The following is a 25,634-nucleotide window of genomic DNA, read 5'->3' as shown; positions in this document are numbered from 1 at the left end:
GGAAATGAGAAGGGGATAGCATGGAAAGATATAAGTAAACTGGTTTTGCATCAAAGTTAAAGCTGACAGTTATTTTGTATCTGATATGTAAGAGATTTCACTCGAAATTGGATACCACCCAGAAGTACAACTGAACCTTTTTCATCAATAGTTAAAGCTGTACAAAGCCATTTTAACATACTTTCATTCCTGAGTCATCTTGTTGAAACTATAACAAATTTACATCGGTAAACTGGTTCAATAAAGCAAGTGACTAGACATGTAGGGGACAAATGATGCCAAGTACTGATGCATTGAGAACTGTACAGCAGGATTCATGAGAAGCAAGTCACTGGAGAATATCTGCATCAGATGAAAGATTTAGTGTCACGAAGATGTGAGCAGCTGTCTTTCATACACCCTCCCAGTCATGAAATGATATGAGGTAATGGCACAGTAATCATGATTGCAGAACATCATCCCTTGGAAAATTGAGCTGTATTTCAACAGATTAATTCTTTAAAAATCAAAAAGAAACAAATATGTCCGATGTTTAAATATGTATAATCGCTTAAAATTACAATTTTTAAGCATAATGGTGAAACTGTCAATGAGTCCCTCCATAGTCCAATTTCAATTATAGTGTGGTATGATGTTTCTGTGAGAGGTTAGGTTCAAAACAAACTGGTAGGATGTGTTAAACTGGAAATGGTCCAAAAAAAGTTTATATTACTGAGATTGGAGGTTTGAGTTTTAGGGAGAAGCTGAATAGGCTGGGACTTCCTTCCCTGGAGTATCAGACACTGAGGGGTGACCTTATAAAGGTTTGTAAAATCATGAGGAGCATCAATAGGGTGAATAGACAAAGTCTTTTCCCCAGCGTAGGGGAGTACAAAGCTAGAGGGCGTAGGTTTAAGATAAGAGGGGAAAGATTTAAAAGAGGCCTTTCATACAGAGCATGGTGCATGTATGGAATGAGCCGCCAGAGGAAGTAGTAAAAGTGGGTACAATTACAACATTTAAAAGACTTTTGGATAGGTACATGATTCAGAAAAATTTGGAGGAATATGGGCCAAACACATCGTGTTGAAATGAGACTAATCCAGTTTAGGAAACATGGTGGCACGGGTGAGTTGGGCCGAACACCCCGTTTACATGCTGTATGGTTCTACAACTCTGTGACTGAGGAGAGAATAAAGTCAAAACTATCTTCAATCTTTGACTTCACGGTGAACACTATTTGTTATACTTCCATTCTAAATATACACTATGAAAGGTTTGAAATAGGCTCCATTTTTTTTCCAAAAGAAAAATAGCATTCATGGTATTGTTTGGATGGTAAGATATTGTTCCTCCATTGTGTAGATTAGGCATTCTTTGTTCTCAGTAATGAGTTGACACCATGCTCAGGAGATGTTGTACCTGTTGCTTCGGGTGTTTCAGTTGTTGTGCTTTTTATTGTTAACTTATCTTGTTCGATTTGATATTTCTCATGGATTTGTTATTATGTTTTTCTAGTTTTCCAGGTCAGGTATAAGTCAAATACGGACTCTATATTTTTCTCGTTTGCTTTCCAGTATCCATTTCAATTATGTGTGAGATTGGGTCTCAACTTTATTACATTTTTTGTTGGGCCTTAGGATTTCACATTGGATCCTACACTTATAGAGTTTGCCTTGATGGTATAAAATTCATGCTGTCGTTCTCTAAGTTTCTTCATCTCATTTAACACTGGCTGAGAGAGGACTGCCACGGACAAGGACCTTTTCAGCCCCAGACAGGAGAGGATTCCATGTGTTGGTCATTCATAACTTCATTCTCATGAACAGACACAGTAGCAACAGACAGGTTTGTTGAAGGCATTCAGGAAGCTGAATTGAAACTCAGCACCTCCAGCTTGGCAATACGAAGGGCAAGGCACCTGGACCTCATTCAGCCATCCCTTCCTCATAAGGAGATAGCACAATGCAAGTAGGCTCCTAACCAGAGGAGGAGTCACCTACAGGTCAGTCAAAAATCACCTCTCAAGACATTCCAGAGGTGCACAGTCCCATCATCTTCAGCCTGCCTGCCATCCTCAACTTTGTGAAGTTCAAGCCAAGGAGGTCAAGCTTACATCTGGATAGAGATAGCATGCCATCTGGGAATACCTGCCTAAAACCCCAGTGTCAACAGGCTCCAGGCTAGGGCAGGCTCCCTGCAGCCCAGCTGCAGACCATGTAACTGGACTTGGTAGAGTGGGAGGAAAAAGGAATATAAAACTTTCACCAAAATGGCAGAGCTGAAACATAATTGTAAATACATTCTCACATTTGTAAGCATCTGTTCACCTCGCATCATCAACTGTGTGAGTGAATGTCTGTTAGGTGTAAGGTACAAGAACGAAGGTACAGAGATTAGCCCTGCTTTGTGCCACACAGTGTCCTAACCCTGAATGATAGCTATCCTTTCCATAGCACCCATACCAACATGAAACCTTTTCAGGATTGAACAAGGGTTGCAAAGGTTTCAGTTCATTTGTAACTTTAACTGTTAACAGCATGAATTGCACTGACAGATCCAACCATTCGGCTGCCCTTGCAGTTGGGCTTATACAGAGAATGCCGGCCTCAACAGCATCAAACCATTTATAGTGAGGGAAGGATGACGCTAAACGAGGTTCACTGAGAGATCCTGCCTGCCTGGCAACATCTCTAGAGAAAGAAACAGAGTTAATGTTTCGAGTCTAGTCACCCTTCTTCAGCTCCTTCTCTGAAGAAAGGTGACTGGATTCGAAACATTAACTCTGTTTCTGTCTCCACAGATGCTGCCAGACTTGCTGAATTTCTCCAGCAATTTCTGTTTCTATTTCAGATTTCCAGTTTCTGCAGTTCTCTGCTTTAATCCCACCTATGTTACTCTGACTGATGGTGCCTTGCTGCAGGATTTTGTAGGCACTGTTCTGTCTGTAGAACGACATTTTTTAAAAAATATATTTTTGCTGGAAAAATAGATCTCTTAATACAGTGGTGCCTCAGAATCCGACTTTAACCCATTCCAGGAGGCTGTTCCAATTGCAAAAAGGTCAGATTCCGAAATTATTTTCCCCATGAGAAATAATGCAAAGTGAATTAATCAGTTTCTGGACCCAATAAAAAACATTTCCAAGACAGTTTTAACTGCAAATACATATGGTTAAGGTAAAATAAGGTGAGTAAATGACCTAAATATCAAGTAATAATAATAAAAACAAGAAATAAATGTACTAACATGAAAATAACTTCATTTACCTTAGTGAGGAGTGCTAATGGTGCATGTGGAAGCTGGAGAGGTGGAAGGAAGGAGGGGGCCATGGTGAATGCACAAGGGTGATAATTAAAAAAAACCCAGCACAAATTAAGGTGAAAACATGAGGTAAACTAGTGATGGACACACGAGAGATGCTTTCACGATTACTTCCCGGGACAAATTAAACAAACAACATGCGATCTGAACGATACGTGGTGTTCGGATTCTGAAAATGTGTTCGGATTTTAGGACAAAATTTTCTCGAAATAATTGTTCAGATTCCAATTTGTTTGAACAACAGGGCGTTCAGATTCCAGGGTCAGCACTGTATTACAAGTACAAAACAATACAAAAAAAACAACACAAGTTAAAAAAAAACCCAACCCACCCTCACGTACAAATGTATAAACATATACAGAAAAGTATAGAATAAAAAATCCCAAACTGGTGATTTAACTAACTAAATAAATGATAACCAACAACAAACTGATAAATAGTAATAACACAGCCCAGCCCAACAAAATGCTCGTACGTTCACAATTCCTCCTCCCTGGATATTGGACTCGTAAAACACAATCGTTATGGCTATATAAAAGCCCTTGTGAGTGTGGCAGGTAAGTCCATGTCCAAGTATTTCAAAAAGGACTGCCATGATTTATAAAAATTCTCAGTTTTGTGGTTTACCATATTTGTGAGAAAATCCAAGGGAATATGCTCCATAACAATCTTCTGCCAACTCGACAGGCCTGGGGGTTTTTCGGATACCCAACCTAGCAAGATATTCTTCCTTGCACAGAGCTTGAGAATAGTGAAAAGATTTTTCTTTTGTGTGTCTGCAGGGAATACAGTGGGCAGGGCCAAAAGGAGGGAGATTGGGTCCTTCTCCACCCTTACACCCAAAATCCTCTCCATTGCGCCTGCCACAGCGCTCCTATATGTTTGAAGCCTATCGTCAGACCAAAGACAATAGGTAAGAGTGTCCGTACAGGCCTTGCCCTTGGGATATGCTGAAGATACCCCTGGTTTAAATTTTGACAAACTGTCAGGAGCCAAGTGGACCCTGTGGAGAATCTTCAACTGTAAAGCATGGGTCCTATTGCAAATTGATATCTTCCTTGCATTCTCCCAATTATCCTCCCATACCTCTGAGGAGACTTCAACACCCAGCTCTCTCTCCCACACCCTGCAGAGTTGATCAAACTTATCTGAGTGGACACCCCCCAATTGACGATATAAAGCACTGACAGAAAGTGTACTCTTAGCACTTAGCACCCTCCTCCCTATGTCAGATTTGCAGGGATCAGTCAAAAGTGTAGTCTTTTTTTGAATAAAATCCCTAACTTGAAAAAAATCGAATGAGGTCTCTATTAGATAACTCATACTTCTGTACTAACAGATTGAAGGACATCATTATGTCTCAAATAAATCGCCCATGCAAGACACACCCCTAACTGCCTAACGTTTAAATCCTGAATCTATCATCCCCAGTTGAAATCCTGGCATACCCACTAAAGGCGTAAATGAAAATGTTTTGCCAATATTGCCTTACCTCTGCTGAATTGCCCTCCATGCTGTAACAGTATTGAAGACTCTTGGGTTATGGCAATATTCCCTAACTGTCCTCATTTTGTCCAAAAACGGCAAACTGGTAAGAGGGTACCTTGCCTGGAAGGCTTTGATATCTAGCCATATTTAAAGACGACCTCCACAAACCCAATCACTCATGTAGGTCAAAAGCGAGCTTAAATGGTAATTTTTAATGTCCAGAAGGTCCACTCTCCTCAATCTGTGAGGCAGTTGCAGTTTAGCTAATTTACTGAGAGGCCACTTACATTGCCAAATAAAGGAGCTGAACCAGCCGTTCAGTCTCCTGAGTGTTTGTTTATTGAAAATCAGGGGGACCATTCATATAGGTTATAGCAAACGAGGGAGAATATTCATCTTAATAAGCGCTATCCGACCCAACCACGAAACCAGAAGTGCCTCCCATCTTTGAAGGTCTTGTTTACTTTTATCAAATAATTGGATAAAATTGGCTTTGAACAGCCAATCCAGAACTGGAGTAATGAATATGCCCAGATACACAAAACTCCCCTGTGACCACCTAAATGTGTAGTCACCCTCAAGATCTAGCTCCTTCGTAAAACCACCCATAGACTTAACCTCTGATTTCGCAAAAATTAATCTTGTAACCTGAAAAGTGCCTAACGCGTGAATGTATTGTATCAGACGGGACGCTGAAACTGCTGGATTTGTCAAAAAAACTTAGGACATCATCTGCATACAATGAAATCTTATGTAAGTTTGACCCCACTTCTGGAGCTGATATATTGGATCCCCATGAATGGCCTCAGCCAATGGCTCAGTCACCAACATTTATTAAAAAGCAGTTGGCAGGGCTGTCCCTAAACATATTAAAATTGCTTGATCGTGCCCCGTTGGTGATGACTACTGCGAGAGGGCCGCCATAGAAAACCTTTACCCATCTTGTAAAGACTTCACTCAAACTAAACTGCTCCATATAGAAAAGGTACAGCCACCCATAGAGTCATAGAGTCATAAAGATGTACAGCATGGAAACAGACCCTTCGGTCCAACTCGTCCATGCCAACCAGATATCCCAACCCAATCTAGTCCCACCTGCCAGCACCCGACCCAAATCCCTCAAAGCTCTTCCTATTCATATACTCATCCAAATGCCTCTTAAATGTTGCAATTGTGCCAGCCTCCACCATTTCCTCTGGCAGCTCATTCCATACATGCACCACTCTCTGTGTGAAAACGTTCCCCTTAAGTCTCTTTTATATCTTTCCCTCTCACCCTAAACCTATGCCCTCTAGTTCTGGACACCCTGACCCAAGGGAAAAGACTTTGTCTATTTGTCCTATCTATGCCCCTCATAATTTTGTAAACCTCTATAAGGTCACCTCTCAGCCTCCGAAACTCCAGGGAAAACAGCCCCAGCCTGTTTAGCCTCTCCCTATAGCTCAAATCCTCCAACCCTGGCAACATCCTTGTAAATCTTTTCTGAACCTTTTCAAGTCTCACAACATCTTTCCGATAGGAAAGAGACCAGAATTGCACGCAATATTCCAACAGTGGCTTAACCAATGTCCTTACAGCCGCAACATGATCTCCCAACTCCTGTACTTAATATTCTGTCCAATAAAGGAAAGCAACTTCTTCACTATCCTATCTACCTGCTCTACTTTCAAGGAGCTATGAACCTGCACTCCAAGGTCTCTTTGTTCAGCAATATTCCCCAGGACCTTACCATTATGTATATAAATCCTGCTAAGATTTGCTTTCCCAAAATGCAGCACCTCACATTTATCTAAATTAATCTCCATCTGCCACTTCTTGGCCCATTGGGCCATCTGATCAAGATCCTGTTGTAATCTGAGGTAGCCTTCTTTGCTGTCCACTACACCTCCACATTAAACTCAGTCAAACACCTTCTCTGCATCTGGAGAAATCACCAATCCCTGTATTGACTGTTGTTGATATGCTTGAATTACATTAAGCAGCCTCCTAACATTATTGGAGAATCTGCAACCCTTTGTGAAGCCCATCTGATCCTCGTTAATAATAGAAGGTAACACAGTCTCCAGCCTTAACGCGAGCATCTTAGAGAGGATTTTAAAGATCACATTTAAGAGCGAGATGTGCCTGTATGAAGCACAGTCTTCTGAGACCTTCCCTTTTTTAAGAATAAGTGAAATATTGGCCTCTCTCAGAGGTGGTGGGAGATAGTCATGATTGAATGAATCATTAAACATATTCAGCATCGGGCCTGACAGTATACTTATAAATTCCTTATAGAGTTCACTGGGTAGTCCATCAGGACCAGCCGCCCTTCCACTCTGAAGCTGCCTCACAGCTTCCTGTACTTCTTGCTCTGATAAGGGGGCATTGAGAAAGGACTCTTGTTCGGGAATCACACCGGGGAGCTTTCAGACCCTTAAAAAAAATTCCATTTCAGCTTGCCCCTCCTCACAATCCTTTAGATTGGTATAACATAGAGTAAAATCTCTGGAATGCCACATTAATCTTTTTAGAATCACATGTTAGGTTCCCAGACCCTTCTCTAATCATTGTAATGGTTTGTGGGCACTCCTCTTCCTGGCAAGGTGTGATAAGTATTTGCCTGGCTTGTCACCATGCTCATATAACCTTTGCTTTGCAAAAGCCAGCTCCTTCTTTGCCGTCTGCGTGAGCACAGAATTTAATGCAGACCACAGTGCTGTAATCCTCTAGTTTGACCAATGAGAGTTTGTCAAAATAGGCCTTCTCGGCTGCCCTCAACCGTGCTTCAAGGAGACATTGTTGCTCACCCTTCTGCCGCTTCCTACTTGTGGAATAGAAAATAACTAACCCCCTAGCATAGGCTTTAGCAGTTTCCCAGAGAACGGATGAACTACCAACTGAGTCTAAGTTGATGTCTAGGAATGCCCGAATTCCCTAGAGAAATGCTCCACAAACTTATTATCCTTGAGGATAAAGGGATCCATTCACCAGTGCTTCAAACTCACTGTAATGTCCTTAATCTTAACCATAAGGTACACTGGAGCATGATCAGAGATGGTAATATTACCAACCGTACAAGATGCCACCAAATCCAGGGTTACCACAGGGGTCAGAAAAAAAATCAGTCCATGTGTGACATCTGTGTGGATTGGAGAAAAGTGTAAAATCCCTACTGTAGGGTGGAGGCGCCTCCAGGCATCCACCAACCCTAACTCCCCACACAGACTCACTGACTGTTTAGTGTGTACAGAGGGTATCGAGGGATCTTTGGGCAACCTGTCTACTGTGGGATCCATGAGACAGTTAAAATTGCCCCCTGTAATGATGTGCTGGGACTCAAGACTTATCAGTTTAGAAAAAGCATCCATCAAAAATGTAAGGGGATGAGCTGGGGGACAATAAACATTTAAAACATAGTATTCTTCCTCATTTATCAAGGCTTTAAGAATTATAAACGTTATGTGTGTCTTTAACACACTCTACTAACTTAAATGGGAGATTCTTCCTAACCAGTATAACCACACCCCTACATCTGATATTAAATGAAAAATAAACTCGGTCAAAGCCAGTCTGCTATAATTTCAGATGCTCCTTGTTTTCTAAGTGCATGTTCTATAACAAAGCAATATCCAACCTTCTCCTTTCTAAGACTCAAGAATAGCTTCTTCCTCTTAATTGGTGAGTTACCTCCCTTGATGTTCCAGGTGCACCATTTAATCAAGTCATTAGCCATAACCTTCTGCAAAAACATTTAAATTCCAGACAGGAGGAACCCGAACCACAAATCACTGAGCCTTAGTGTCATATGATCCACCAGTATAAAAACCACATAAACTAAAACCACTACATTTAACAAACCTACAAAACCATTAAAAATTAAAAACAACGAAAACCAAAAAAAGTCCAACATATAAAACACCAACAGCGTTCAGTAGGGGACTCACCCCCTGCCCAGAGGGGGCAACTACCCATCCCAAACTGCCCATTAGTAGGCATCTAACCATCCCAGCCACCTTTACTTCTCCCAGCTAGAGCCGCACCACAAACACAAGCAGAAAAGAGTAAACACACCGTAGAATATCAATATGAATAAAGAAAAAATTTTAATAAAGGAGTTAATACCCCACTCATCCTTTCATATATCCTAATTTAGAAATTGAAAATGTACATCTCAACCACTGCCAAACATAGTTTAAACCAAATTATTATCAATAGAGAAAAAAAAGAAAAATAAAGCTCCAATCGGATTTCCTCCGTTTCTTTTACAAAATAATAAAGACATACCCAAACAACACTATTTATAGACTAAAATTGTTCAAATTAGGTTAATTTGTCCACAAAGTCTCTTGCCTTCTCCAACCTGTCAAAGAGATGTATGGATCCATCTAAGGTGTACCAAAGCACCGCTGGATACCTCAGAGAGTACTGGATCCCAAGCTCCCTCAGTCTTCTCTTGACACCATCGTAAGATTTTCGTTTCTGGATCACTGCCACTGAGAAGTCCTGAAAGAACATAATCTTACTGCCCTCATAAATCAGGGCCTTCAGATCTCTCCCCTGGACTCTGGACGCCTTCATGACTCTCTCCTTATCCCAGTAATGATGGAACTGCACCAGGAGAGGACGAGGACGTTGACCCAAACCCGATCTCCATGCCGTGACGCAGTGAGCCCTCTCTATCTTCAATCCTCTCGTGCCAGCCTCCAAGTCAAGGAATTTCAGCAGCCAATCCTCAACAAATTCCGTAGGCAGCTCACCTTCCTTACCCTATGATCCGAATGTTTTTTCTCCTGCCCTTGTTCTCAAGATCATCCACTTGGTCACGGATGTTACGGACCTGCGGCTCCAGGACTTGGATGCTATCCTTGAATGAACTGGCATCAGCTTCCACCGCTGTGACCCTGTGCTCCACCTCATCCGTCCTCTTCTCCAGGTTTCCCAGCTGCTGTTTACCCTTCTGCAGTTTGAGAGAGATTGGAGCCAGCTTCTCTTCAATCTGTTTCCCCAACATCTCGTGAGATTAAGCGAGCTTGTTCACCAGGACCTGGAAAGCAATTGACTCTGAAGACCCTGCAGGTTGGGCCGCAGGCTCGACCTTGTATGTTCCTCCTCCCTTTTTCAGGATCTCTGGATGGCTGGAAACGCAGGTAAGTTCATTTTTAGAAGTTTCTTGGGACTCCACAATCTTTCCAGTGTCCCAAGATATCGCATTGGTCCAGGTTGGGTGGGTTGAAGGTTCATCCTGCTTGTGCTGCGATGTGGAGCTCTGCAGTGCGATCTTCTTAGATCGCCGCCATCTTGGATCCTCCTGTAGAACATTCTTACTCAGCACAATCCTACAACTATCAGGAATCTCCATCATCCACCCCATGGCCACGGATCCTCCTCCAGCTGTCCAGAGCAAAGAATCCAAGGATTAATGGTATTTTCTGTCTCAATTGTAACAAACCCTCAGACATAACAATATTTTATGGCCTTTGTTGGCCCCAGTGGAAGAGGGTGCAATGTTGCAGCCATGATATGACGATATAGCACCATGATATGGTGGTCTAATCACCAGCTCTAAACAGAGTCAGCACCACTATCCCCCACTTGTCTGGAAGGTATCCTGATGAAGGGCTCTGGCCTGAAACGTCAAATTTCCTGTTCCTTGGATGCTGCCTGACCTGCTGTGCTTTAACCAGCATCACATTTTCAGCATCCAGGGAAGATAAGCCACTCTGGGTCTCCTGCATGTTTGTGCACCAGGGGAATGCCTTTGTAAACTCCATATTAGGAGGCTGCACCACATCACCTGCAGATCGATTCTGTTTCTGAGCTTCCAGGCACTTGTGTTCCCCATCTACTCCCATTGATGCTGTTAGTACAGCGACCACAGAGACATCAGACTTTGTGCCTTGGTCTGTTGTTGATGTTTCCAATGAACCTATGTCAGCAGTATCAGAAATAAAGTAGCTCCTGAGTAATATGATCAATCCACAGTCATTTTTAAATGGCATCCTCTAAACATCGGGAACCCCCCGATCTCTGATAGGAGGGCCAATGGGATGCTTTGCATGGAGCTTGCACATTGCTGCTGAATGCTGCTCCAACCATTTGGTCCAGTAGCATCAGGACATTGTAAATGTAATAGCAACAATGAGAACTTATCCCCTCAGCCACAATCTCCACAATACCCAAGGAAGACAGCGTTACACACAGGTTAATGGTGCAGGTATTTTATAGAGCAAGGTGTGAAGTGAGCTGTTCCTGCACCTTATGTACATTACAAAGCATTGGAAGGTGACTGCAACTTTTGGAGTGGAGGTGAATCCTTACTGGCATCATTTGTGTTTCACAGTCATCATTTAAGTTAATCTGCAATGTTGAATGATGTGGTCAAGGTTGAGTGGCTGAGACTTTTAACCGAGACAGTGGTCAATGTATGAGTTCCACATACAGCTACATCCGTGATAAAGGATATCTTTAACATTTAATACGCGAGTGCCTGTTTAATGTTATTGCAAGTCTCACATTGCACACACATAGAGTCCACTCTCTCAAAAAAGGAGAAACATTTACTCTGTGCACTCCAGGAGTGCTAGCAGCAATTTTTCATCTTGATTGTGCACTTGGCACTTGGATGAGGGTGGAAGGCAGCACAGTTACAGCTTCTCGTGATGAGTCACAGGCTCAACATGTCAATCTAAATATCTACTCTGTCCTTCATATTCCTAACTGCCTCACGCTTTTCATCAACACCATTGGCTATATCTTCCCCAAATTCCCACCAAACTCTTTTATCTAACTGCTATTTCTCCCATTTTACTGCCTGAGTCCCAGGTAGACAGCTTAGTCACAACAAACACGAAAGAATAGTTTTCCCCACAATGGTAGTGAATATCAATGAGCCCTCACAGCACCCCTTACACTAGTTTCTATTGCCTGCCTTCAGAACTATTGCCCCTCACCCCGGATCCCAGCATAATGCTTCCAAACCCCACAAATGAATTGCCAATGTACCCACTACAGCACTAGATCATGATAATGCACCCTTTGACTTTCCATGAAGAGACCCACTACTCTGATTGTGGCCTATCTACCTTGAAAAGCTTGTCTTATCCAATGGGGGAGGAGACTCCTGACAGATCTCTGCAGCTCTGACTTATCATAAATCCTCAGAATGGTTGCATTGGACCTGCATGACTCACTGTGGTCCACAATCAGGACACTGGAGGTACAGATCTCCTGACCCTAACCATCCCAAGCTGCTGACTGGCCTAGTTAGGTGGAATGGCCATGCTAAATTGCCCATCATATCCAGGAAGTGCAGGCTAGGTAGATTAGCCATGGGAAATGGAGGGTTACAGGGTTGGGTAGTGGGTTGGGTCTCAGTCAAATGCTCTTCAGAGGGTCAGTGTGGACTCAATGGACCGAATGACATGCCCTGCACACAAAATATCCTGGCAGCAGCATTACAATGAAAGGTGCCAGTGTGCTCCAAACTGCAGCATTAAAGTGGAGGTTGTAATTGGAAATGCACTATTCAGTTGCAGAGAGGCTGATGTGTGCCTGATGCCAACCTCCATGGATAGGAGGGGAGGGAGGTGGGTGAGCGGGTGCAGTTGCTGGCATTTGCTACCGATGGAGCATATACCCTGAGGTGTCAATCCATTGATTGATCTTGACCTTGAGACATTTTGCAAAAGGTCTGTGCTCATTTGATTCCTCTCTCATCATCCTCTCATGTACTTCTACCTGTTCCAAAAGCATCAGAACAAAAAGCATTTCACCATTGCCTCATCTAATTTCAATGCTCAGACGATTCTCTCACTGGATGAGCTTACATTAAAATTAAGGCAATACAGGAAATAAACGACATTTTAACAAAGGAATCACAGTACAAAAAAAGTGAGCTCCAGGAGCCAGTTACTCTGACTTTCCTAAAGTCAAAGATTGTTGGGAATTGTAAAAATAGTTTCTTTCTGGCATGTGGGAGAATCAGGAAATTCATGTCAATGAAGCAAGGTTAGTGACATGCATGCAAACAGACCTCTCTTCACACACTAGTGAGATTCTCAACCCACAGTTCAAACCTTGCTTGCTCTATCAGACTTTTCTTTCTCAATGTTGAGAATGCCATTTCTGCCATTGTCACTAAATATTCCTAACTGACCTGTCATACAAGTACTGGGAAAATGCCATTCCATTTTTCTATTCTTGTCCCATTAAACTCATCTCTACCTGCATCAATTTGTTTTTTAAATTCATTTTACATTTAACTGCATGGAGAGAATATTTCTGTTGAATATCAATCTTTACTTTCCCCCAAAGAATGATTTCAAATTATAGATGCTAATTTTTGATGATATTTCTGTACAAAACTCCGGAAAGTAACAACAAATCTGTCAGCATCTGAAAGAGGAAGAAAAGTCAGTTTAATTGCTGTAGCTTTTTCCCAGAAATGAGATGAACAATATTAATCAGTTTTTATCCAACAAACATTAATGTTGTAATGGCTGGCAGGAGGGACTAGATGGGGTTGAGATATCTGGTTGGCATGGACGAGTTGGATCGAAGGGTCTGTTTCCATGCTGTTACATCTCTATGACTTTACAGTAGATTTCTAACTTTATGGCCTTGCTCTGTCACGGTGACCCTTAGATGTAGCAATCTTATGCTCCTGTGAATTGAAGTGACAGGAGGTAACGGAATACAGCAATCTTTCTTAATTACTCTGGAAGTGATTTTGGTGATAACTAATGAAACAAGATTTGAAATTTCCATTTTGAAAGCTATATTTTAATATGTTTCTATGTCATAACACTAATTAGTAAAATGAAAATAATTCTCATTCTCTTTAATTGAACTGCATTCCACCACCTCTATACAGTGAGAATAATTGATAGGTAAATTAGTCAATTATTAAGAAGCCAGAAACCAAAATGTATGAATAATTGCAAGTCTAAATGATGAAAATATTAGTCAATATAACTTTAACTGTCCATGCTGCTTAGACATATGTATGCCACACCATACTAAAGCAACACTGTTGTATAAAATGTTCAATACTTGGGAACAAAAATGTCATGCAAATGATGTGTGCACCATTATATGCAATAGTTGGTAGAAACTTGTAATAATGCCTACAAGTTTTAGGACTAGAATAATACAAGTAAAACATATCCACTTCTAATTTACAGCTATTTAATATCAAGTGAAGTGCCAAATTAAATGTTGACCAAATGAAATATATAATTTAAAATTTAGGGTTGTTCAGCCCATTAAAAGCTTGTGCAGCTTTCTGACCAGCACTGTTTGTAGTATTATAGTACCTGAATAGACTCAAAAGCCCCAGTCTAGGTCATTGATGGAGCATTGACTTTTGCAAAGGCCTGTCTATAATTTGCTCAGGTGCAACTTTGTTTTCTCCTCCTTTTGACTCTTTATTCCATCTGTGGATAGCAACATTGTTACCCACAGTCCAGTTGGACCATTATGAAAGAAAGAAAGATTGTTCTTTTGGTTCAGTTCTTCTTCTTTCTCTTGGCTATCAATATTATTGCAATGTAAGCTTTTGGAGAAGACTCTTGGATTTTCCAAAGGCAACAGCTATTCTCTTCTCCCTTTCAGGAATGAAACTATTAACTGCTTTTTATTTTGCTGCCTTTGTAATGAATATAATCATAGTGTCTGAGTACATAAAAGGACACAATTTCATCTATGTCAAAAAGAGCATCCGTGTCATAATCAACAAGTCTAAATAGCAATTAGTCATCCTCCACTCCAAATATCCTCTGCCAGATTAGTAACTTTTCCTCCCATACTAAATACAGGCTTAAAATGTTTCTTAAGATAATTCACCTATGAGTTGCAAGGTGTGTTATGTGTGATTCCCACTTGCTGCACAAAAATATAGTTCTTTTTCGATATTAATGTCTCAGACTATAGTGTGTTCTTGGAGCTGACCAACTAGAAGTATGCACTCAACAATTACTTTATAGCATGATAACTAAGATTCTTTTTAGCTTATTTATCCATTTATTTCCTCAAACAAGGAAGACATCTATTCAAAATCTTTGAGATAATCTGTTGAATTTGTGTTCTCCTGCCTTTAAATGTTCAGTAATTTTGTAGTTGCTAATTTTGTACTGATTCCTGATGTTCAGGACATGGATGTATTTTCCAATTGCTAACTCTTCCTTGGACTCTCAGCTATGGTATTTTTCTTTTTAAATCATTTCACAAAGTGCTGTACATTCCATCCACCTATCATCCAATCTAAGAACGACAAAGATATGCTGTAAAATCTTCAGATTCTGTATGTTTTTTAAAAATAATGTATCAGCTGGCTAGACTGAGGGTCCACTCAATCTGTGTTAACAAATCACCTAACTGTTTGTTAAATGTCAGTAATTAAATGAAATGCAATGACCTAAAGAAGCAAAATGAAATGGGACCATTAGTGAAAAATCAAATTACGTTAAACAAATGAAATAGGCTCTCTGAAGAAAGACGGTTAACATGGTTAACAAATCAAAACTTGTTAATTTAAAAATAGCATTTGAAAAAGCAACATTAATTAAAATTGTTCAAGGGATATGTATGTCACTGGCTAAGGCAGTATGTATTGTACATCTCTAATCCCAGTGAAAATGAAACATCTTGCTGTGGCTCTGGCAGATTTACTTTCTAAAGGACATTCGTGAACCAAATGTTTTTTGAGACAATCAACAGTGGTTAATGGTCACCATTAGAGCTAGCTTTGAAAACCAGATTTTTATTGAATTCAAATTTCATCATCTGCCTTGGTGGGATTTGAACTCAGGTCCCCAGACCATTAGCCTGGATTTCAGGATTACCTAGTCCAATAACATTATTAGCTCTTTCAGCTGGGTGTAATACACAGGTGCAAACATGGGATTATAGGAACAGGAAAAGATCACTCAGTGCCTCAAGCTACTCCACCATTCAGAAAATGGTTGATCCATACCTTAACTATTTCACCTTCATCTTGGCAACATATCTCTTGCAACCTAAAATGATCTACAATTGGGAGAACAGTTTCCATTTTTCCATTACCCTTTATGTGAAGAACCTTGACAATGAAGTTAAGGTAAAGATAATCCTACAGGACCATTCAGCTGTGTTCTTGTTAGAGAGACATGACTGATGGTGGTTTAACTTGTGGGTCACCATGCCTCAGGCAAGTGTACTGGTTGTGAATGAGAGTACTTCATAGCAACCTCAGCTCGAGTAGGAATTGAACCCGTGCTGTTGGCATCACTCTGCATTGCCGACCTACTATCCAGCTAAGCAACCTGCTTAATGAGGCATAGAGCACTCAAAGATCCATTTGTTGAGAGATAAATTCTTACGCTTTTGACACAGGTAATTTGCTTCCCAGATATTACTGTAGTAGAGGCTGCAACGTAGTTGGTAGCAACATTGCACACCATCTTTGAGGAAGTAAGCTCCTACTTTTTGTCATTTGCATAAATGATTTGAATGTGAGCATAAGAGGTATAGTTAGTAAGTTTGCAGAGACACTGAAATTGGAGCTGTGGTGGACAACAAAGAAGGTTACCTCAGATTACAACAGGATCTTGACCAGATGGGCCAATGGGCTAAGAAGCAACAGATACAGTTTAATTCAGATAAATGCGAGGTGCTGCATTTTGGCAAAGCAAGTCTTAGCAGGACTTATACACTTAATGGTAAGTTCCTAGGGAGTGTTGCTGAACAAAGAGACCTTGGAGTGCAGGTTCATAGCTCCTTGAAAGTGGAGTCACAGGTAGAAAGGATAGTGAAGAAGGCGTTTGGTATGCTTTCCTTTATGGTCAGAGTATTGAGTACAGGAGTTGGGAGATCATGTTGTGGGCTGTACAGGACATTGGTTAGACCACTGTTGGAATATTGCACGCAATTCTGGTCTCCTTCCTATCGGAAAGATGTTGTGAATCCTGAAAGGGTTCAGAAAAGATTTACAAGGATGTTGCCATGATTAGAGGATTTGAGCTACAGGGAGAGGCTGAACAGGCTGGGGCTGTTTTCCCTGGAGTTTCGGAGGCTGAGGGGTGACCTCACAGGGGTTTACAAAATTATGAGGGGCATGGATAGGATAAATAGACAAAGTCTTTTCCCTGGGATCAGGGAGTCCAGAACTAGAGGGCATAGGTTTAGGGTGAGAGGTGAACGATATAAAAGAGACCTAAGGGGCAATGTTTTTCACACAGAGTGTGGTATGTGTATGGAATGAGCTGCCAGAGGAAGTGGTGGAGGCTGGTACAATTGCAACATTTAAGAGGCATTTGGATGGGGATATGAATAGGAAGGGTATGGAGGGATATGGGCCGGGTCCTGGCAGGTGGGACTAGATTGGGTTGGGATACTGATCAGCATGGATGGGTTGGATCGAAGGGTCGATTTCCATGCTGTACATCTCTATGATTCTATGACTCTAAGTAAGATTAGAGCACTGTGAAATCCTGATTGGTTCATTACTCAGTAATTGAGGTTACACTGCTACACCTCAATAAAAGTGTTGTAACGCATTTGCAGGGCTTCCAAGCTACGTCATAGCTTCTGAAGCCAACAAACTGTGGTCATGACACAATAGTCATACAACTCAACTTGCCCCAAGTGAATTTTCAGAATGAATAAAAGGCTGAAACATGTTTCAATAAATACCTGGAGGATGAATTAGCTAACAGATTGATATGATTCATTACTGCACAAGGAATGATGCACAACTGGAATATGATGTTACACTTGGATCGGTGAGATGTTTTTAGTATGTTATCGCTTGTTTTTAAATGGCATATAAATGGAAAGGCATTTGCCATATTGGAATTCACTTGTTGGATCAGAATTGTATTTATCTGAAATTATTTATTTATTCACAGAATGTGGGTACTGCTGTCTAGGCCAGCATTTATTTGCCATCACTAATTGTTCATTGGGTGATAGAGAGTCAACCATATTGCTGTGGGTCTGGAGTCACATATAGGTCAGACCAGGTAAGGACATTGTCTATTATGACATGGAGGTCAAATCACTCTGTTAATTAAAACCAAACACCCAGAAAAGCTTGCCTTGTAATCTGTTAAATTGTGTGAGTGAAAGAGAACTCTGAATTTCCACTACTTAAAGAAAAATGACAATGTATAGTGAACACCTAAACAAAACTATTAACAAAATGAACACTTTTTCTTAACTAATTACTGTCTGACCCCCCAACTCTATAAAAATGCTGTTTTAATAACTCAATTATTAAACATTACATTAACATAATCTCAAATCTACACAGTCTCTGTCTTTTCCACTGTCTTCAATCTTCCATCTGCTGATCTCAGTGTGTCTTCTCCTTCCATTTTACTGTGAGAATTTTACAAGAAAAGGTACTTTTTAATACAGAGTGCCTTCTTATTTCTTTGAGAGTAAGACGTTAGATAAACAGTTAGCTCTCTGGCTCTATTGTAGTTGCTCTGACCAAATTTTCAAAATGTCCTGGTCTTATACCCCCTAACATCATACCCTGTCATTGGTCCAACATTGTCAATTCAAACTCAATTGGGTTCTAGTATCCTGGGCTTGAAGTGAACTGGTTAAATTTGAATTGCTATCAAAACAGCAACCAAAACTCAGCTTTCCATTTAGCAGCCAATTGCTACTTCTACTAATTTTGGAACTGTCTGTCTCTTAGCTGTTCTGTTCAGTAGCTGTGGCTGTACTTTAACTTTACTATAGAAATTCATATAATGAACCAGATAGCTTTTTTTGTCCCACCCAGTAATGCTTTCGTGGTCACCATTAGGTACTCAATTCATTATTTTTATTGAATTCAAATTCTACCATATACTGTGACTGGTTGGGCCGAGAGGTCTGTTTCCATGCTATATGACTCTATGACTCTATGGTGGGATTTGAGTCAGTTTCTCCAAAACATTACCTCAGTTTCTGGATTAATAGTCTTGCAATAGAACTTCTAGGCCATTGGTTCCGCAGAAATGGTAATCCATTTACCTTTAAGACAAAATCTGCACTACTCACTTGTCCAGCTGATCAATAATGTCAATAATTTCTGAGCATAATGCTGTATTTAAATGCTTCAGCTACATGACATCTTCACTACATAACATAACTCAGTAGGAACACGTCAGAAATTAAGTCTCCTTTTCCCCCTTCAAAATTTGTATATCTGATACACAGGCCAGTGCATAGCACATTTCACAATTGCCTATCTGCAGCAAGAGAAGTCATACATAACAATGGTCCGTGTACTTCAACAGTGGATCAATAGAGTTTGATGAGATAAAGCATGGTACCGACATCAAACCTTATCATTTTGGTTTGAAGGAGGAAATTGAGTGGTAATACGTGAGTGTATTAAGATGTGCCATCAAGATGTACCACCTCTCTGCTATGCATTATGTCTGCCATCTAATGGTAGGAAAGCCAGAAATAGCCATTATGCTGTTAAATAGAGATCACATTCTAAATACTGCTAAATTGCTGCTAATACTTCGTGTCACACTGGAATCATGAACTGCAAGACACAAACATTTCTAAATTTTTAAATATAGACAGAAAAAGACATGATGACTTAATTGGTGACACAATTATATCATCAATTACCTGCATAATGTTTTACTTACGAAAGAATTATTTTCGACACTAAATTCAAAATTTAATGGATAAGCTTCATCTCATTGTATGCACACTTTCGAAATAGCATCTGGAGTACCTCAACTTTGCCAGACAATCCACATGGCATTTACAATGTGCTCACATACAACATCAAAGCAGCAGCGATTGAATGTGGGCTACAGCTTCCCAAAATGAAAACAGTGAATGCTAATACAGAAACGAAATCTCAGGGTCTGATCAACATTTTATCAATTGCTACATTTTCATTATGAACTGAAATACTTGACTAAATGATAAACCTTGAATTAATAAGTAACAACAAGGTACTAGTTATGGGTCAGTGACAATGCTTTTTGTCTCAGAGTCAGAGCTTTGTGCATTCAAATTCCACTCCAAAGATATGGGCATAAACTCAATGCTCACATTCAACTGCATTGGAGTGTTGCACTGTCAGAAGTGCTATCTTTTGGGTGATAGGCATTTCAGAATCCCATCATCCTCTTCAGGCGAGTATAAAAGATTCCATGGCTCTACTTTTGAGAAGAGCAGGCATTTTGAGGTTGTACAGGATATTGGTAAGGCCTCTTCTGGAATACTCTAACCAGTTCTGGGCGCCCTGTTGTAGGAAGGATATTATTAAGATGGAGAGAGTTCAGAAGAGATTTACCAGGATGTTGTCAGGAATAGAGGGTTTGAGTTATAAGGAGATAGGCTGGGACTTTTTTTTAACTGGAGCGTAGAAGGTTGAGGGATGACCTTACAGAGGTTTATAAAATAATGAGAGGTATAGACAAGATGAATAGCAGGTGTCTTTTCTCCAGGGTGGAGAATGTCAAGAATAGGGGGCAAATTTTTAAAGTGAGAGGTGGAAGATTTTTAAAAAATAGATAAGGCGCTTTTTTTTAACAGAGAGTGGTTCATGTGTGGAATGAGCTTCTAGAAAACGTGGTGGCTGTGGGTGCATTAACATTGTTGAAAAAGCATTTAGGCAAGTACATGAATAAGAAATGTTTGGATGGAGATGGGCGAAGCACAGGAAGGTGGAACTAGTTTAGTTTGGGATTATGGTTGGTATGGACTGGGGTCTGTTTCCGTGCTGTATGACTCTATGACTCTCCTTGGTGCGCTGGCTAATATTCATCACCAAGCCACCATCACTGAAACAGATTATACATTACTATTGGCGAACAATTTGGCTGCCATGTTCTCTCCCACTGATTACATTTTCAAAATATTTGGCTTTATAGCACTTTAGAAGTGCTGAGATTGTGAGTTATAGAAAATTAAAATACATGTCTCTTTGTTACTTTGTATTCCTGTTGCACTTATATCAAGGTCTCCCCAATGTCATTGCTACCACTAGATGTCAGTGTGACAACTTCTGGCTCCAGGAACAGACTGAAAGCTTCATTGTAGTCTCATGCTCCAAGTGCTGAGCAAATTGATGACAGTTACTTGCATTAACATCCAGTCTCTATCATATTACAAGGCTGAGCGCAGTCTCAACAGCTGAGGTGACTGTGAGCTGCTTGAGCTGTGTTCGTTCTATATTCATGTGGATTAATCTTCAATTCAACCATTATTCAATATGTAATATCCCATTCTTAACTATTCCCATAGTGTGGAAGCTCTGATCCAACAATAACATTTCTTTTTAAGACATTACACAATATCAATCTATCTGTGTTTGGAAAATTGGGTTTGTTCTCTGACCCATTAAAAAAACATAATTTTTTTAATGTTTGGATCAATATTTCTATCGCTTGTCTTTTTTTAAAAAAAATATATCGCAATCCACATAATATATCCAGGCTTCTAGCACCATCTGCATTAAAGTAATTCATTGCAAATAGTGTGCACTTTATAACATGTGTTGGCATGATAATGTATATGAATAATTAGGATTATATTCTTCTTGGATTAGTGTTACATGTTAAAAGGTCAAATCACGATAAGGATCTGAACACTATGGGGCTGACTAGGAAAAGAACATATGGTTTATTCAGAGATAACTGCATTTTTTTGCAATTAATATTCTTAAACCACTTGATAATTATATTCTTGCAAGAACATTTTCAGTTGATGCAAATAGGGAAACAATTGTGATGACACCAAAATCTTACAGAACTGTAGTCAGTAGTACAGCTGTATTCAATGTGTGCGAATCCCAGACACACATCTCACAGCTGAGCATTATTCATTGTCTGCAATTCACAGCAATATTTAGAACATAGAATATAGAACATAGAAAAGTACAGCTCAGAACCGGCCCTTTGGCCCACAATGTTGTGCCAAGGTTTAATCCTAATGTAAAATACAATAGCGTAACCTACGCACCCCTCAACTCACTGCTATCCATGTGCATGTCTAGCAATCGCTTAAATGTCCCAAATGACTCTGCTTCCACCACCACAGCTGGCAACGCATTCCATGCATTCACAACTCTCTGTGTAAAGAACCTATCTCTACGTCTCCTTTATACCTTCCTCCTAATATCTTCAAACTCCTGGTACCAACCAATCCTGCCCTGGGGAAAAGTCTCTGGCTATTGACTCTATCTATCCCACTCATTATTTGATAAGTATCAAACTTACAGGTTTATTCAAACCACATTTCAATGTTATTGGTTGATAGCTTTTATTAAAAAAAAGTTGTTATTTTTCATTGTTTACAACACAATGAACTAGAAATTCATGAAAGTGTTTATAGAGTCATAGAGTCATCCAGCATGGAAACAGAGCTTTCAGTCCAGTTGGTTCACACCAATCATTTTCCCAAACTAAACTCGTCCCACCTGCCAGTACTTGGCCCATATCCCTCCAAACATTCCCTGTTCGAGAGCTTCTTCAAATATATTTTAAACATTGTAACTGTATCTGCATCCACCACTTTCTCTGGCATTCCAGCTCTGTGTAAAGAAAGTTGGCCCACAGTACCTTGTTAAATCTTTCTCGTCTCACCTTAAAGACATGCCCCCAGGTTTGAAATCTTCCACCCTAGGGGTAAAGGACCTTTGCTATTCGCCTTATCTATGCCCCTCATGAGTTTATAAATCTCCAGAAGGTCACCCCTCAGTGGTTAGCACTGTTGCCTCACAGCGCCAGGGACCTGGGTTCAATTCCCGCCTCAGGCGACTGACTGTGTGGAGTTTGCACGTTCTCCCCGTGTCTGCGTGGGTTTCCTCCGGGTGCTCCGGTTTCCTCCCACCGTCCAAAGATGTGCGGGTCAGGTGAATTGGCCATGCTAAATTGCCCTTAGTGTTAGGTAAGGGGTATGGGTGGGTTGCGCTTCGGCGGGTCAGTGTGGACTTGTTGGGCCGAAGGGCCTGTTTCCACACTGTAAATCTAATCTAATCTAAATCTAATCTAAACTTACTACACTCCAGTGGAAAAGTTCCAGCCTTTTCAGACTATTTTTATATCTCAAACCTTCATTCCCAGCAACATCCTGGTAAATCTTATCTGAACCCTCTCCAGTTTAATAATATCCTTCCTATAACAGGGTGACCAGAACTGCACACAGCAGACCTGCAAACCTCTAGAAGAGACCTCACTAACATCTTGTACAACCTCAACATGCTGTCTGAACTCCTGTACTCAAAGGTCTGAGCAATGAAGGTATGCGTATTAAATGCCTTCTTAACCAACCTGTCTACCTATGATGGTAAAAACAATGACTGCAGATGCTGGAAACCAAATTCTGGAATGGTGGTGCTGGAAAAGCACAGCAGTTCAGGCAGCATCCAAGGACCAATAAAATCAATGATTTTACTGCTCCTCAGATGCTGCCTGAACTGCTGTGCTTTTCCAGCACCACTAATCCAGAAGATGTCTACGTATGATGCAAATTTAAAAGAATTATTTACCTGAACCTTTTGATCTCTCTGTTCTGCAACACTACCAAGTCCTACCATTAATTGTATAAGTTCTGCCCTTGTTTGTTTAACCAAAATACGTCACCCATTTATCCAAATTTAAACTCCATCTGCCATTCCTTAGTCCATTGACCCAAAGATCAAGGAGATATGGCTAAAAAGAGTCAGTTTACTGGAGGTCGCAGAGATTTTGTCTCTCAGGATGAAGTATTCCTTTCTTCCATCAACAAAACAATAAACAGATTAATAATTTGGAAGAAACAGGAGCAGTTCAGTTGTTGATGGCGTGTGGTGATAAAACTTGTGTTCCAGTTAATTTGAAGAAAGAAAATATATTATAGTGTGGGATTCATGGGATTCATTAACCTGTTCACTTGTACAAAGTTAAGTGTGATTTAGTGAGCAGAGATATTACTCTTGGAAGTTTTCTGAGTTTACCTATTAAAGGAATAGATTTTATGTTGGGTAATGATTTAACAACAGTAGACTGGGTTGCAGCAGTTGCGTGATTATGATAATTTTGCCAAATATCTCACAATTACTGGGGCTATATCTTAAAGGCTTGTTGCTAACCATGAGCAATTGATGGAAAACGAATGGCTGTGCAATATAAACTTTGATGCAGGCAGGGTGAGCTTATTGATGAAAAACACAAACTACTGAGAATATCTTGAGTATCAGACACAGGCAGTCAACATGAGTGAAGACTTAGAACATTAGCAGTAATGTGGAGAAGAAAATAGAAAAGATTTTCAGTGTGGAATAAATGATCCTGACTTTAAAAGTAGCTGAACAGAAGAAAACTCTTTCAAAGTACGGTTATGCATTTAGTGCAAATATAAATAATGGAATTACAAAATCTGTTATGGAAAAAGTGATCTAAGGAAATAATTTTAAAACTAGTTGTCATTCAGACATCCATACTTTCCACAGAAAATGCTAACCCTAACCCGATTGCAGATGTTATGTGAATAAAGGCATGATTGTGATTGAGAAACTGTAATGGGATGTTCAGGGGATCCGACTGTAGAGACACCACAACAAATGTCAACAGGGAACAAAGTTATACTCATTGGGCAGCTGCTAAATGTTACTGCACTTCAGAAAGAAAGGTTGTTGGGGGGGTGGGGGTGACCTACCAAGGATAAGGAGTGGGGCACAGAGTCTGTCCCAGTTGCTCAGAGGGGAAGGGGGAAGAGGGAGAGCAGCCCCGAGTCATGGTCCACACAGGCACCAATGACATAGTGGAGATCTAAAATAGAAATTCAGGCAGCTAGGCTGGAAGCTTAGAGCTAGAACAAACAGAGTTGTTATCTCCAGTTTGTTGCCCCTGACACGTGCTAATGAAGTGAGGACAGGGAGAGCACAGAGCTGAATATGGGACTGCAGGGGTGGTGCAGGAGGGAGGGCTTTGGATTCTTGGATACCTGGAGCTCTTTTTGGGGAAGGTGGGACCTCTACAAACAGGATGGTCTTCACCTGAACCAGAGGGGTACCAATATCCTGGGGAGGAAATTTGCTAATGCTCTTCAGGGGGGCTTAAACTAATGCAGCAGGGTGATGGGAACCTGAATTGTAGTTCCAGTGTGCAGGAGGTAGAGGGTAGTGAGGTCAGGGATAGGTTTACAAGGGTGCGAGAGGACACTGGCAATCGGGATGTTGGTATGAAATGTGTGTACTTCAATGCCGGGAGCATCCGGAATGAGGTGCAGCATCGGTTGATATCTGGGATTTTGATCTTGTGGACATTTCAGAGGACATGGCTAGAAGAGGAGCAGGAATGGTTGGTACAGATTCTGGGATTTAGATTTTTCAGCAAGAGCAGAGAAGACGGTAAAAGAGGCGGGGGTGTGGCATTGTTAATCCAGGGTAGTATTACACCAGCTGAGATAATGTTTGAGGACTCATCCACTAAGGTAATTTGGGCTGAGATTAGATTAGATTAGATTAGATTTACAGTGTGGAAACAGGCCCTTCGGCCCAACAAGTCCACACCGACCTGCCGAAGCGCAACCCACCCATACCCCTACATCTACCCCTTACCAATACTACGGGCAATTTAGCTTGGCCAATTCACCTGACCCGCACATCTTTGTGACTGTGGGAGGAAACCGGAGCACCCAGAGGAAACCCACGCAGACACGGGGAGAACGTGCAAACTCCACACAGTCAGTCGCCTGAGTCGGGAATTGAACCCAGGTCTACAGGCGCTGTGAGGCAGCAGTGCTAACCACTGTGCCACTGTGCCGCCCTAACCACTGTGCCACCGTGCCGCCCCGGTTAGAAACAGGAAAGGAGAGGTCACCCTGTTAGGAGTAAAAATGATTCTTGATAGGAGCGAGAGTAACAGAGTAGTTGA

The sequence above is a fragment of the Hemiscyllium ocellatum genome, chromosome 21 (assembly GCF_020745735.1).
Source record: "Hemiscyllium ocellatum isolate sHemOce1 chromosome 21, sHemOce1.pat.X.cur, whole genome shotgun sequence".
NCBI lineage: Eukaryota > Metazoa > Chordata > Chondrichthyes > Orectolobiformes > Hemiscylliidae > Hemiscyllium > Hemiscyllium ocellatum.
This window is presented reverse-complemented; position numbering follows the sequence as displayed.